The sequence below is a fragment of the Acanthochromis polyacanthus genome, chromosome 4 (assembly GCF_021347895.1).
Source record: "Acanthochromis polyacanthus isolate Apoly-LR-REF ecotype Palm Island chromosome 4, KAUST_Apoly_ChrSc, whole genome shotgun sequence".
Taxonomy (NCBI): Eukaryota; Metazoa; Chordata; class Actinopteri; family Pomacentridae; genus Acanthochromis; species Acanthochromis polyacanthus.
In genome coordinates, this window is record NC_067116.1 from 5,119,029 (window position 1) to 5,134,686 (window position 15,658).

Consider the following 15,658-nt stretch of genomic DNA (forward strand, 5'->3'; position numbering starts at 1 on the left):
AGATTGAACTTTTTGCTGTTAATTCTAAGCAGTATGTGTGGAGAAAAGCAGGCACTGCTCATCACCTGCCCAATACAATCCCTACAGTGAAACATGGTGGTGGGAGCATCATGTTGTGGGGGGGGGGTGTTTTTCAGTTGCAGGGACAGGACGACTGGTTGCAATTAAAGGATGGATGAATGCAAACGGCGAGATTGCGAAGAAAGCCAGGCAGCTAAAGAAGCAAAAGAAAATACAAGGAACTTGGGTGAGAAATTGTAAAATCTTCATTAAACTTAATGGTGCACCTGAAGAGGCTAAAGTACTTGTAATCAAGAATCTCAATGAACTAGATAAATATGTATGACTTGCTCATGCAATGAATTTTAGAATGTATTGCCGCTTTACATAATTTAAGGATGGTTGAAATATCTCATAAATGAATAGGCTAAAAAATATTCAAGGGAGAGTAAGAGACAATGATCAATTAGAATTAAATGTGTTCAACTACACTGAACACAATAGCTGGGACTTAGAAAACGAAATTGATCCAGACAACGCCTTTCATTCATCAATGTATGGGAATTGCAAATACTATTCTTCGGATGAATTTAATCAATTGGAGTATGTAAGCGAGAACTTTTCGATTTTGTACTTAAATAGCAGGAGTATGTACGCAAATTTTGATGCCTTCAAAGAATATTTACAACAACTAACATGTTCTTTCAGCATTATTGCAGTGACTGAAACAAGGTTCAACACTGAAAGAGGCATTGATTTTGAGCTGATCAGATATGACCTTAATTTTGTAAACAGAACAAATAATATATATGGAGGAGTAGCATTATACATACAGAGCAACCTTAGATACAAAATTTTAGATGAAATCCATCCATTCTCTGTACACCACTTTATCCTCACTAGGGTCATGGGGGGTGCTGGAGTCTATCCCAGCTGACTCGGGCGAAGGCAGGGGACACCCTGGACAGGTCACCAGTCTGTCACAGGGCTACATATACAGACACACAATCACACTCACATTCACACCTACGGACAATTTAGAGTAACCAATTAACCTCAGCATGTTTTTGGACTGTGGGAGGAAACCGGAGTACCCGGAGAAAACCCACGCGTGCACAGGGAGAACATGCAAACTCCATGCAGAAAGATCCCAGGCCGGGATTTGAACCAGGGATCTTCTTGCTGCAAGGCGAAAGTACTAACCACTAGCCCACTGAGCAGCCCTTTTAGATGAAATGTCAATGGCAATTAATAATGTACTAGAATGTATATCAGTTGAATTATCCATAGAAAATAAAAAATATATTTTAAGTTGTGTGTACAGAACATCGGGAGCTAACATAAAGACTTTTAATGATTGGATGATCCAGACTTTCTCGCAAATAACTGGTAAAACTATTTATATTTGGGGTGACTTCAACATTAATTTACTTAATACAGAAAAACATCAAGAAACAGAGGATTTCCTAAATATTATGTATAGTATGAGCTTTTATTTCGTCTATTACAAAACCCAGTAGAATAACAAGCAGCAGTGCTACTTTAATCGATAATATTTTTACTAATGACACTCAATATGGATGCACAAATGGATTGCTGATCTGTGACATACAGTGCCTTGTGAAAGTATTCGGCCCCCTTGAACTTTTCAACCTTTTGCCACATTTCAGGCTTCAAACATAAAGATATAAAATTTTTATTTTTTGTCAAGAATCAACAACAATTGGGACACAATCGTGAAGTGGAATGAAATTTATTGGATATTTTAAACTTTTTTAACAAATAAAAACCTGAAAAGTGGGGCGTGCAATATTATTCGGTCCCCTTGCATTAATACTTTGTAGCGCCACCTTTTGCTGCAATTACAGCTGCAAGTCGCTTGGGGTATGTCTATCAGTTTTGCACATCCAGAGACTGAAATTCTTGCCCATTCTTCCTTGCAAAACAGCTGGAGCTCAGTGAGGTTGGATGGAGAACGTTTGTGAACAGCAGTCTTCAGCTCTGCCCACAGATTCTGGATTGGATTCAGGTCTGGACTTTGACTTGGCCATTCTAACACCTGGATACGTTTATTTGTCAACCATTCCATTGTAGATTTGGCTTTATGTTTTGGATCATTGTCCTGTTGGAAGATAAATCTCCGTCCCAGTCTCAGGTCTTTTGCAGACTCCAACAGGTTTTCTTCCAGAATGCTCCTGTATTTGGCTCCATTCATCTTCCCATCAATTTTAACCATCTTCCCTGTCCCTGCTGAAGAAAAGCAGGCCCAAACCATGAGGCTGCCACCACCATGTTTGACAGTGGGGATGGTGTGTTCAGGGTGATGAGCTGTGTTGCTTTTACGCCAAACATATCGTTTTGCATTGTGGCCAAAAAGTTGGATTTTGGTTTCATCTGACCAGAGCACCTTCTTCCACATGTTTGCTGTGTCTCCCAGGTGGCTTGTGGCAAACTTCAAACCAGACTTTTTATGGATATCTTGGAGAAATGGCTTTCTTCTTGCCACTCTTCCATAGAGGCCAGATTTGTGCAGTGTACGACTGATTGTTGTCCTATGGACAGACTCTCCCACCTCAGCTGTAGATCTCTGCAGTTCATCCAGAGTGATCATGGGCCTCTTGGCTGCATCTCTGATCAGTCTTCTCCTTGTTCCAGGTGAAAGTTTAGAGGGACGGCCGGGTCTTGGTAGATTTGCAGTGGTCTGATACTCCTTCCATTTCAATATGATTGCTTGCACAGTGCTCCTTGAGATGTTTAAAGCTTGGGAAATCTTTTTGTATCCAAATCCGGCTTTAAACTTCTCCACAACAGTATCTGGGACCTGCCTGGTGTGTTCCTTGGTCTTCATGATGCTCTCTGCACTTTAAACAGAACCCTGAGACTATCACAGAGCAGGTGCATTTATACGGAGACTTGATTACACACAGGTGGATTCTATTTATCATCATCAGTCATTTAGGACAACATTGGATCATTCAGAGATCCTCACTGAACTTCTGGAGTGAGTTTGCTGCACTGAAAGTAAAGGGGCCGAATAATATTGTACACCCCACTTTTCAGTTTTTTATTTGTTAAAAGTAAAAATATCCAATAAATTTCGTTCCACTTCACGATTGTGTCCCAATTGTTGTTGATTCTTGACAAAAAATTAAAATTTTATATCTTTATGTTTGAAGCCTGAAATGTGGCGAAAGGTTGAAAAGTTCAAGGGGGCCGAATACTTTCACAAGGAATTGTATATATGTTATGCTTTAAGGTCAACACTCACAACATTGTTGTTGCTTTTCATTAATAATTAACTGAGAATACTCAAAGCTTTTGTTGCAGTGGATGACAACAATGTCAACGGAGGCTCATTTCTCCATGAACACTTGTTACATGGCGAGCTAACAGCTGACATTAGCTTCTAAGTTAATCAGGAAATTGTCTCAGCAGCTACTTCTGACAGCATTCAGATTATTTTTCCTGCTTGTTGTGCTGCTTTGGTGACAAACTACATATTAAGCACACCTCCCTCACCATTTAAAAAGACTATCCAGACACAAATGTTTCTGCATCGATTTAGCTCCTCCCTTAATTGTATCAGTTTTTAATCGATTCAGGATACACCCTCACATCCCTGCACTACTGCTTTCTATTGGACAAGGATTAAAATGGTACAAATGCAGGTCTTAAACTGGATTGTGTGAGGACTTTGTTGAAGTCATTATGTCCAGCATTTAAGTTAACTTTGTATTGCAGTAGATATAATCCTGAAACTGTTTTCTATTTTTGTTTGGCATTTGTCTTTAAGCTGGTGGAATCCATTCTTACCAAGAAATCTGGTGGAGAATACATACTAAATGAATACAACCGAACTAAGTCCTTGGCAGATGAGAGCAGAAGGAAAATGGTGAACATACTGGTAGCTGATGTGACGGAGAAGAATGGGTCATGTGTTTATTGGCTTTAATTAGCATTTGTGTTCTTGTTCAAATTTCAGAGTAATTTGAAATCTAAAGTAAATCTCTGAAAAATATTAATGTGATTTTTTTTTTCTTGCAGTACATCTCCACCCAGACAGGTGAAAGAAATGTATGTGTGATGAACTGTGAACTTCTTTCCTCAGAGACCCATTCTCCAAGTATGTGAGTGTCACACATTGATGGTTGTTATGTTAAAATATTTTAAATCCTACTAGAGCATATTGTTTTCCACGTTTATCACTAATAGAATGCCTGTTTTTGAAATCCTTTCATTGTCCAGGGAGCATTATTATGATGGTGACAGTGGCACTGGGTACTTGGCCTGGAGACTTAAACTGTTCAGAGATGCAGTGCTAAAGACAGGCCATCTTTATTTGGAGGTAATCCTGTCATAGTGTTGGACAAGTATTGAACAGAATAGTCACAAGATCAGTTATCGCCTTTGTTGGATATGTTGCAATGCTTTTCAGCCAATAAACTATTTTTTCTTAAATAATATGATTACATCCAAGTGACAAAGTGTTTTAAAATGTATGTGATTGTCATTAGTACTATGTCCCCATATTGTTTAGCATCAGCAGGAGGACCATCTGGTGAGGACATGTCGGGAGGACCAACTGTCAGACGAGTTTCCCAATTCGTTCCAGAGACTGTCCTCAGTGAAGATGAGTGCAAGGAAGCGATCTCACTGATGAAACATTCAGCTGATGAGGACATGGTCAGGAAGAAGATGAAGCTGACATTTGTCCATCGACGTAACATGGTCCTTGACCCACAGCAGTCACATGGCATACTATCTGATTTTCCACGTTTCAAAGACATCAAAGGCTTGGTAATGATCTCATTTTAACAGTTTTATGGTACTTTAATAGTTTTCCATTCAGTAGATGGGACTTATATCAGTATTTTATAACTATTGCACCTTCTAACTTTGGTTATCTGTGTAATCCTGAAATTATCACCAAACATCCCACTCCAGGTTGAACAGGATTTTGTTCTGATGTTTGGTGAGGATGTATCAGACAAGTTTCTGGAGAAGTGGCCGACCACATTCAAGAAAAAGATCATTGAACAATGCAGAAAGCTTCCCTCCATCAGTGAGCTTGAGGACCTCCTGCTGGCAGCTGATCCTCCTGAGGATAGGGCTGAAGTGGATGTTGACTTTGGTAAGATGTTTGTCAGCATACATTCATTTAAATATGGAAGTGTGTCCAAAATGTTGACTGGAACCGTATATTGAACAAAATGTTTGGCTTAACCAAAAGGATTTTTAGAATAGAGTAGCTTGATGTGGTGGTTTTAAAGTACGATCATTTATCTGTATTGTAAAAAAGATGCCGCTGACATTGCAGTGTACTAAATGATATTGGTGGTCCACAATTCAAATGTGTTATCAAACTTGTGTAGTTACAGGTTGGGACAGGGACCTCTCATCCATTTTACTGCTCTTACACTTGATTCCACCTACTGCTGTGGGTGGAAAGAGACCAGGAAAGGTGTCTGTGTCTCGGGCTGAGAAGCATCTTGTGGTCTTCAAGAAGGTTTGTATTTTTTCTTAATTGATAAGGTATATTTTACATTAATTAGTCATGTAAACATTTCTATTATAATATTAACCATATAATTTTTTATCTCTTCTCCATAGACTGGAACAAGCAATCAAGAGCATCTTGATGCCATCACTACGAGCACTCAACCCTGTCTCTTGGCTGTTGGAGCGAGGAAGAACGCTGTCCACCAGTTCTTCGTCATTCTCGACAAGAATGCCATACCTTGCAGGTCACCCTCTTCTCTTGGTGCTTTTGATGAACTGTTTAAGACACACTTTGTGTTTGGGACATCATACAACACCATGCTCCACAACATGTACGTGTTCATCCACACCACTGTGGACAACATTGATGTCGGCAAAGTCAAAGAGAGTCCTCGTGTTGCAGAAGTGAGGGCGAGGTTGCTTCTGTAGTGTTTGACATTGGTCTTCCATCATGAAGTGTTTTGTCAGGCTGAGTTAACTAGTTCAAACATGTTTGTTCGACATTTACGACTAGTTCATGGTTACCTGCCTGGAAAAAATCTAAGCCTTAAATGCATTCAAACTGGATGCGGCCGTCTGTTTGGTACTTTTTCTGGTTTTAGGAAGCATTTGAACACCAAACACACTGAGTGTGCTGAACAACAGATTGACACCAATGTTGACTTAAACAGGGTAGACGAGGCAGCGACAATTAATGTAGATGAGACAGCCACAACATCTGAGTCAAGAAACTCTAATAGTTGTCTGGATATGTGTGCCAATGCTGTTGCACAACTGAAGGCAGCTGGATTAAATCAGTCTACTGCAAATAGTTTTGTCTCATCTATGGAGGAAGTGTTTTTTTAGATTCATAGTCGGGCAAAAGATGCAGCTATGCAGTGTTTATCTCCAGAGTACCGCTGTGGCTTCATTGTCTGTACTGAGGTGGCATTTGATCTGCCTGTGTTTTGTAAGATAAAGACTATTGTTGTGACAGATGATATTGTATTGCTACGTGGAAAACTGATGGAAACACTGTTTTGATGAGCATTACCATGCCTTTAAGAGGCTGCATCCAGACAAAGTTGTAAAGGTGTTGGACATAAATGAACTGACTTACTTCAAACCATTTGATGTTCAAATGGCATATGGAACATTGGGTTCACCATTATATGTTGTCCCGTTGCCATTTTATGCTGACGTAACGTCAGTGTTTTTATATTTTCTACTTGATGATATTTTGGCCTGACAGGAAAATAAAAGTTGTTGAATGTATGATATTGTTGTAATGTGCTTTTTACTATCTATTTAGTCATGCCCGAGCCCCTAATTAACTCAGAAAATGTATCTTTTGTTGTCCCAATTTAATCAGTAAGTTACATCATAACAAGAATCAAAAGAACAGTTACAATATTAATATTGTAACTTTAAATTAGTGTATTACAATTTTTAGTATGTACAGTTAAAATACAATTTTTTAAACCAAAAATACAATCGTTGAATGTTATTGAAGTAAAAGTATTATTAAAGTTAAAGTGTTTTATTTATAGTTAATTTACAATAACCCTAATATAAAAAACGGTGAATATTTTTTTGATTTACAGTATAATGACAGTACTGTTACATAAAATGCAGTAAGGTACATTGTATAGTTACTGTACTTAATTTTACAGTTACAACAATATTACTTTAACATAAATAACAGTACATACAATTAACTGTGTTATATTTCAAAGTTACAAAATATTACTACAATAAAAAATACAGTAAATTTTATTTACTGTGTTCAGTTTTACATCTGCAACACTATTATTTTTTTACAGTAACTTACTTGTCAATTGCTGCCAGTTAATCACTGTGGATTTCACAGTTGGTTCGTTACAGTGTATAAAACGAAGGATCTCCTCTCTGCTGGCGAGTTAGACGCTGCATATGTTCAAATGGTCCATTTCATGCAGCTAGACTGTGAGTTACTGAGTCTTAGTAATGTGTTAAACTGTAAAATGTGTTGCATTATCGGCTGTAGGCTGAGGGACGAATGTATTTATATTCAACAGGTTCTATTGTTCATCTGTGATTGAAGAAGTTGTTGTTTTGTGTACAGCCTGTTATGAGCAGAGAAAGGACTGGCAGAATGGCAGCTTTATTGAAGTAAATGTACTGGACACTTATTATGGATTGTGTGAGTAAATGCCAGTCTGGTTCATTTTGGAGCAAACTGGGGGGATGATGATGTCATCGCCCCAAAATAAAACTTGTAATATCTCTGAAATTATAGCAGCACAAACTAAAATTTTAACGGCACAAATCAGCACAAACGAGGCTCTAACCACTCAGCCTGTTTGCTTGGATTTTTTCTGTGGGGGGGTCAGCTTCACTGAGCTGACCAGTTGTAGGTGAACAAAGACATTTTAACTGTTGGAACTGTTCAGTGATCTGGATTGTGATTATTGTGAACTGTCACTAGATACGGTGTTTTGGTCGTTTCAGCATTCATGAGCTCCATTTTCTACGTGCATTTATTTGTTGATGCAGTCATTTATTTATACTTAAGCCATGCTTTCTTCCTTTGTTCAGAACACAGACATTGTTTATGTTGTTTACCATTCAGCAAATTGATGGTGAAAATCGGTGCAACTGCAGACTTTGTTTTGATGAGCATCAGCTACTATTTGGCATCGTTATGACACTGACCATTTTAGTTTACAACAATCATAGTGCTATACAATACAGAAAGTGGAAATGCAGGACTTGTTATGGAGTGATTTGTAAATTCAGCCTGTTAGCGGTTGAGGTTAGCAGTCATACAACAAGCTGCCAGCAGAGGGCGGTAGCTGCATTATCATTTCCCTCCAAGAGTGGACAGTCTCAGCACACGGTCAGTTTCCTTTTCTTCTGCAGCTTTTCACCGTGTCTCATGGCTGAAAGGAATCACAGGATGCAAACTGTGAGCTCTGCAAATACCTCATCTGTTGTAATTATTTCAAATCACTGATATGTTGTCATTTTTTTACAGTATGTCATTTAAAAATCTTTTAAAAATGAGTTAGTTTCTATAAATTGTCATATTTTCAGTGGTATATTTGAGGAAATTATGATTTGCAAAATAACTTTACCTGTCACTGCACTGCTTTCATTTTATTTCTTACATTTCTTGCTGTCTTTGTGTGTGTAAAAGCTGAAACATGAACAGTTAATAAGAACATTCTGAGGGACTATCACTGCAGATTTGTTCATTTTTCATGGGTGCCTACTAGGGATGTGCGGACTAGTCGTTTAATCGGTTAATTGTCGACTCATTTATTAAACGGTTAGTATTTTACTAGTCGGTTAAACGCTAGTGTGCCCCCCCCAGGTCCCGACCGTGCGCCACCATGCAGCTCTATGCTCGGCCGTGTGCCGCACACTCGTCCCGTCTGGGCTACCTGGTTGATCCTGCCAGTAGCATATGCTTGTCTCTTTTTTCAACCCCCGCTATCTCCCTCATCATTAGCGGTGTTTGGACCACTCCAGCTACACCCACCACGTCCCTTCCTGCCACCCCGAAGCAAAGCATCGGCTCCACTGTGTGCTGCTCGTGGACTGTCATGGCACACCGACCCGCTGCCGTTACGCACAGACGCAGCGGCACTTTCTGTCTCAGTGGACGACTGAACATCTTCATCAGAGGGTGAATATTCCTCTTCAGAATATGAGTAAGCCATTACTTGACAAAGTACTTTGTCAGCGTTGAGCAGACCTCTCGGTACGGTGAGTTTTCTCACTCTAAAATGTGCCGTCTTGCGCTCTGATACGCTCCGACGGCGAGTCTCATCTCCTCGGTTTTCAAACTCTAAACTCCAAAACTTTGAATGAAAACACGTCCACAACTGATGCTCAGATTGAAGTTCCAGATGTCCGCCATCTCCTGGTGTACAGTACATGAGGCACACGAGGCAGTATATCTGAAGCTATGGCTTGTTATGTTCAGCAATGTTGCTTGTGGCAATATTGCGACTTTGGTGCTTAAAGGGTTAAATTGCAAGTTCAATACTAATTTCCGAACCGACTAGTCGTTAATTTTATTGGCGACTAGTCGGTTCGGAAATTAGTCGAAATTCCCATCCCTAGTGCCTACATCAGTTTTCTTCTACTTTGCAGAGCCGTCACATTTATCCTTTGGTAATTCAACGAAACAATTCAGAATTAAAGCTGAGTTTGTGCTGGAGAAAACGTCTGCTCATTCTAATTTCAGTAACGTTCTTCATGCATTTCTTCTTTTGTACATTTGTGTTGTTTCCTTTGTAATTTGAGCTGTACATGCACGCATTCATCTGAACAAACTGCATTTTTAACTCTTCTTTAATGGCTGTTCATAATTATCTGCTACATAATTAACTGTGTTTTATGTTTGTTTTCTTTGTAAATACTAATATCTGACTTCGGCTTTATGCTCAGGGCTCCGTTTCACAAAGCAGCTTCAACAAACTCTGAGTGGAACCCTGAACTCTGAGCTGATCTACTCTGAGAGAGGAAACTCTGAGTTTGTGGTTCCAGAACAGCTGATTTGAGTTGGTTTAATCAACTCGGAGTAGTTTCACCTGGAGTTAAGCACCACAGCTCTAAAAAGCATCAATGGAGCCACGATTCCATGAGTCACCATGGCAACGGGAATCTGAATCCTGACTCTGCCATTGTCAGTGTTTTATGCTATTGGGACCCTGTCTTTATGTTTCATGTTCTACATTTTTGTCCCATTTTCCTCAGATGCCCCCAAAGAAACCTCAGCATCCATCAGTGTTGGTTGTTGGTTCTTAAAAACTAAAGATGGACCCATGAAAGTAGCTGAAGGACACTTTTATCAGTTTAATGTCACTGTTGGAGGAGTTTATTACTGTGAGGCCACAAACATTCTTGGTAATCAGAGATCAGCTGAGATTCTTCTGACTGTTGAAGGTAAATGTTGAACTGAACTCAGTCTGATCTGTTCTTTTTTTCTGTTGTATTGATTTTTTTTGTTTTGTTTTAATACCCTGAGAAACATTTGACCACATTTAAATAAAATGATTTTATACAGTAAACTCCATTCAACAACTTCACTTCTGTCCACATTTATTTACATTTAATCATTTGGTTTTTGTGCTTTTTCAGTTTTTCTTGGTAACAGAAAGTTTTCCTCTTTCTACAATCCTGGCTGGTACTGTGAGTTCTGTCCTTCTGATCTTTCTTCTTCTCTGTGTTTGGTAAGTACCATAAATTGAAGCATCTGACTCAATCTATTTCCCTGCAGTGAAGTTTTAGTTCAACACGTGTTCCAGCTGATGGAATCATGGATATGTGATCTTCCACTTTGTTTCACTTCTTCACATGAAAGTTTCCATTCAGGCTGCTTGAACTTTGATTTAACTTTGGCAAATGTTTGGTCTTATTTTGTTTCTCCATCAACGTCCACCAGTTGGATTTCAATCACGTTTTCCACTGATGAACATCCCATAATGTTCACTTCATGTCATCCTTGCTTCTATGTGTCACAACTGGAAACACTGAATGAATGTTCTGACAGCTCTCTAACATCTTCCAGCTGCCTGAAGAGGAAAAATCCAACTCAGCAACAGACTCAGGAGAGAAAACACACATTTGTTTAGGCTCCATGTTTTACTGGGAGTTTGAGGTTCTAGTAAGATTTGTTTGAAGCATCTGGATGAAAAAGGACACAGGTATTTTAGAGGTGACTGAGAAGGTTAAATATCAGGAAACAAACCAAATAATAATACATTCACAACAGTCACTGTTCTATGAATAAAGTTTAGTGTTTTGCTGCATTTATTTTTCATTGAATTACAAAGAATGTCCTTATAGAGAAAATATTTATGGTGAAGTTACAGCAGAATAAAAAAAACATACTTTATGATAGCCTTACTAATAGTAAATAGTTTGGACAGAATGGATCATATATTATTTACAGTGTTTTTCTGTAATTGTTATAATTTGCATTAATGGCTGACTACTGTTTTATGACAGACATTTTTCCACTAACATGTGACCCATTTACAGAAAACTGAAGTCCACACATCTGCCACATGCTGTTTAAACTCGTCCTAAAGCCCATCCAGTAAACATTTCTAATGATTTAATGCTGTGTGAAAGGATCAGCCTGAATATTTCTGCTCAATACATTTCTCCAGAATCAAACAGGTGAGGAGGAAGAAATCCACTATGGAGACATCAAGTTCTCTGATGGGAGACCTGCACCTTCATCCGTCTGGGAGCAGGACAGCGGACAGCAGCAGGAAACTGTGTACGCACGGATCCAAGTGTCCAAAGCAGAAAGCAGCTCAGAGCAGACAGCTGAAGGCCTCCAGGATGTCTACACTAAAGTCAACAAGAAATGAGTTCTGTTTGGGATCAAATACCTTCAGTTTGTTGTTTCAGCAAGATGTTAGTTTCTGTTAAAAGACAAGAGATGTTTATGACCTGAGCTGAATGACAGGAAACCTGCAGTTCACAGTTTCATCATTTTCTCGTCTGTTTTTGTGCTGCTGCAGTGTGATCAGTAATCTGGATATTTGTGCGTCTGTCTGCACAAAAACTACCCAAAGCTGTAAACTGGGAGCTACAGTTTAAAAGGCACAAATCTGCAGCCACATTTCCAGCAGAGAACAGGATTTCATGTTGGTTCATGTAACTGTGAGAGTTTATGAGTTTATCTGCTGCACATCCAGTTTATTCCTTTAATTCAAGTTACTGCAAAAATGAAGGAGTCTCTGTTTCTGCTCTTGAAGACGTTTATTCATTGCACTGTAATAAAAACCTTGGTGTACAGTTTCTACAAATACCTAATAATCTCAGTGGCATTTATTGGTCCAACATTTCACATGTTGTGTGTAAACATCACCTGAAATCATCCAGTTTAATCACAGACATTACAAAGTGGCTTCATGAATGATGCATAGTAATCCTATGGTGCCAGCCGATGATGCTCTTCTTGGCCGCCTCGTCTTCCCTCTCTCTGCTGCAGAGCTTGAAGATCCACTCCAACACGCGGGCGTTTTCTCTGAAGCCGGGCCAGAGGAAGGCGCCGCTCGCTGGGTCTTTTCTGAACCAGTTGACATGGAAGATCTTGGGAAGGTGAGGGGGGGCCTTTCGGCTCTGCATGCTCAGCCAGTGAGCGAGGTCGTCTCTGAAGTTGTAGCTGAAGAACGGCCGCATGGTGAAGGGGTCGTTCACGATCACCTTGGTTGGAGGAAAACCTAAACTTTATGCTTTCACCATTTTCTTTAAACAGCTCATCAACAGACAACTGTAATGTCTGGTGATACAATCATGAAAAAAGACAACCCAAAAGCAAAAACTTCTTTTCCACTACATCACCTGTTTATCTCATAAAATCCTCTCTGAGTTCGTACCTTCATGCTCAGCAGCTGCCGTGGCCTCAGACCTCATCGCGGCTCCAACAAACACTCCATGCTGCCGGTTGAAAGACTCGTAGACCAGAGGGACTCCTGACAACAGCAACATTTGATTGTGTTAAAGCAAACAGCTACTTTCTGACATGAATGTTCCTGATGTTGGTCAGAGACTGAACTTTAAATATAATAAATCTGACAACACAAACACTGTGTAGTGTGAGTAATTAAATCTGTTTACACATTTTCAAATCTCTTTGATATCACAGGTAAGGGCAACTACTGGACTCTTGACCCAAACTGTGAAAAGATGTTTGACAATGGAAACTTCCGTCGCAAAAGGAAGAGGAAGTCCGATTCCCTCTCCAGTGGCGATGGCGGTTCAGGACAACCAGAGTCAGGTGATAGCGAGAGGGGCAGCCCCAAGCACTCCAGCAACCCTGCCCTGAACATCTCTCCCACACCGGACAGGATTCCCTCCCCGTCATTGTCAGGTCCGGCGTCTTGCCTGAGCAGCTTCTTGTCCGAGATGCCTGGAGTGTCTGCTGGAGGAACCAGTGATGTGGGAGGTGATGGGTTAAGCAGGCCGCTGCAGATTAACCTTCCTTTAGATGGACCTCTTAGATCCATGCAGCCAGGGAGCTTTAGTGGCTACTCCCCCAATTCAGGTGGCCCGGAGTGGGTGCCACAAGTCCCACTTCCCCCTGGGCTCTCCTCCTCACCCACCCACTCCTCCTTAGGTTACACCAGCCCCATCCTCAGCCAGTACAGTGGCTCCGGCGGGCATTTCTATCCCACACTGAGCTCGACAGGCATCATCTATCACCGCGAGGGTACAGAGGTTTAATAAGACATTGAAGGGGGGAAAGTTGTGTTTGAAAAGACTCTTGATAAGAAATTTTACCTGCCTGTTGTTTAAGCGAGATTCTGTTGACAGAAAGACAGGCAGATAGACAGACAGACAGACAGACAGACAGACACACACACACACACACACACACACACACACACACAAACGGCAGGTATGTTTGCGCTGACTGAGACAGTTGCGATCACTATAGCGTGTGACAGCAGAGTCGAAAGTCTTTGATTCCCACAGGAACAGCTGAGTCAGCTGCAGCCGACTATGTTTGTCACTCACTGACGCCGTAGTCGGCCTCACTATCAGATCCTTAGCCAGCTTTTATTCAAACTAAGGCTAGTCTCTATCAGATCTGACTCATTATTAACTGATCCTGAATTTGATCTGCTGACATCAGGCCATTCCACTCTGCTATCTGTGATTCTTTGATGGTATCACTGTTACAATGCTCAGACAGCACATTTAGAGGAGTAGTTAAATTACACCATTCTCTACAAAGCTTGTGTTCTCACTGCTATGAAAGATCAAGAACAAGTAAAAGTATAGACATTCTGTCTTGTTTTTTTTTTTTTTTTAACAATCTGACTAACTTACAGTCTTGAAGTGTGACACGCATTTGCTAATTGTGCTTTGTAAATATGTTAATGTGTTGTGTAATGTTATACATGTGGATTGTTGGGTCGTTTGTTCAACTTTTATTGTACAAAATGGATTTGGAATGTATGGCATATGCTTTGTGTATTGTGTTTTTGATATGAATAAAGGGTTTTAGAGTTACAGTTGCATTATTTTTATGAATTTGAATGAATGATGGGTTACCGAGACAGGTCAGCCCACACTGTCAAACTCACACAAAACACTAAGAAAAAGTGGAGAAAGATAAAACTAGACAATAAGCACCTACTGACAGAAAACAGTCCTGTCAGAAAAGCGATGACCAGCAGTGTGGAACCTGCATGTCTGCGTAACCTGATCTTTGTGTGATGGATAGTTAACTGAATCTCCTAAACGGTGAAAATCCACATTCCCATGCTGTCCCTCTTCCCTCCGTTAAAGCACACAGATACTTTCTGACATGAATGTTCCTGATGTTGGTCAGAGACTGAACTTTAAATATAATAAATCTGACAACACAAACACTGTGTAGCATCCAGCAGGTTATGTACAATTCATCTGATCTGTTCAACCATGCAGTCATTTTATCACAGCAGCTATATTATAACTCTGACATCGATTATTATCAGGACTCAGACTGAATAATGAAGTCAGAATGCTGCTGCTTGTGGGAGAAAAGAATAAGGAAAGATAACTATCTGTTAATGTGCTAAATGTAGTGATGGCAAAAAATAGGAGGTGGAAAATCATAATAGATATATTTTGGTATTTTGCATTTATTTGAATATTGATTCATGTAAACTGTCCCTTTTAAAATCAATAAACTGACACAGAAATACACAAAAAACTGAAATACATTCTGAATCCAAATCTGTTTCTGTTTCATCTGAAAACAGCTCTTTCCCTTCTTGTTCTAAAACTGATGTAAGCCGTTGAACTTTCCTTCCTCAGTCACATCATAGACGTCCATTCAAACGATGCCTCTTTCTGCTACAGATCTCTCCATGTGTCTTGTATGAAAGCAGCACCAACCTTCTGGCCTCCTGCCTCCAAAGATGATGGAATCGATGGGAACGCCCTCCTCACTCTCCCACTGAGGGTCGATGATGGAACACTGAGCCTGTTATGATCCCTGATCCACTTCCTGCTCTTCTTACCCATTTCCTCTTTCTTCCTCCTATATCTCATTCAGTCATCCTGTCTCTCTCTATCTGTCCCTCCTCTCTCTCTCTCTCTCTCTCTCTGTGGTGTGGAGTGAGTGTGCTGAGTGTGGTTGTGCGGTTTTCAAAGTTTTCATCTTTTTTCTGTTGTGTTATGA

General features: G+C 40.1%; 2 protein-coding genes and 1 long non-coding RNA gene across 8 annotated transcripts in view; 1 reads left to right on the forward strand and 2 right to left on the reverse strand.

Annotated features, from left to right (window-relative positions):
• The window catches only part of LOC127533723 (mucin-22-like), a 147,981-nt gene that overhangs the window by 71,338 nt on the left and 60,985 nt on the right, over positions 1–15,658 (forward strand). The window lies entirely within an intron of this gene.
• Positions 1–15,658, reverse strand: part of LOC127533722 (NACHT, LRR and PYD domains-containing protein 12-like) — a 184,802-nt gene that overhangs the window by 67,579 nt on the left and 101,565 nt on the right. The window lies entirely within an intron of this gene.
• Positions 11,562–15,509, reverse strand: LOC127533726 (uncharacterized). Its single transcript, XR_007941472.1, has 3 exons — positions 15,373–15,509; positions 12,864–12,959; positions 11,562–12,690 (listed from the first exon to the last, which is right to left on the reverse strand). It is a non-coding gene; the product is annotated as an uncharacterized LOC127533726 (long non-coding RNA).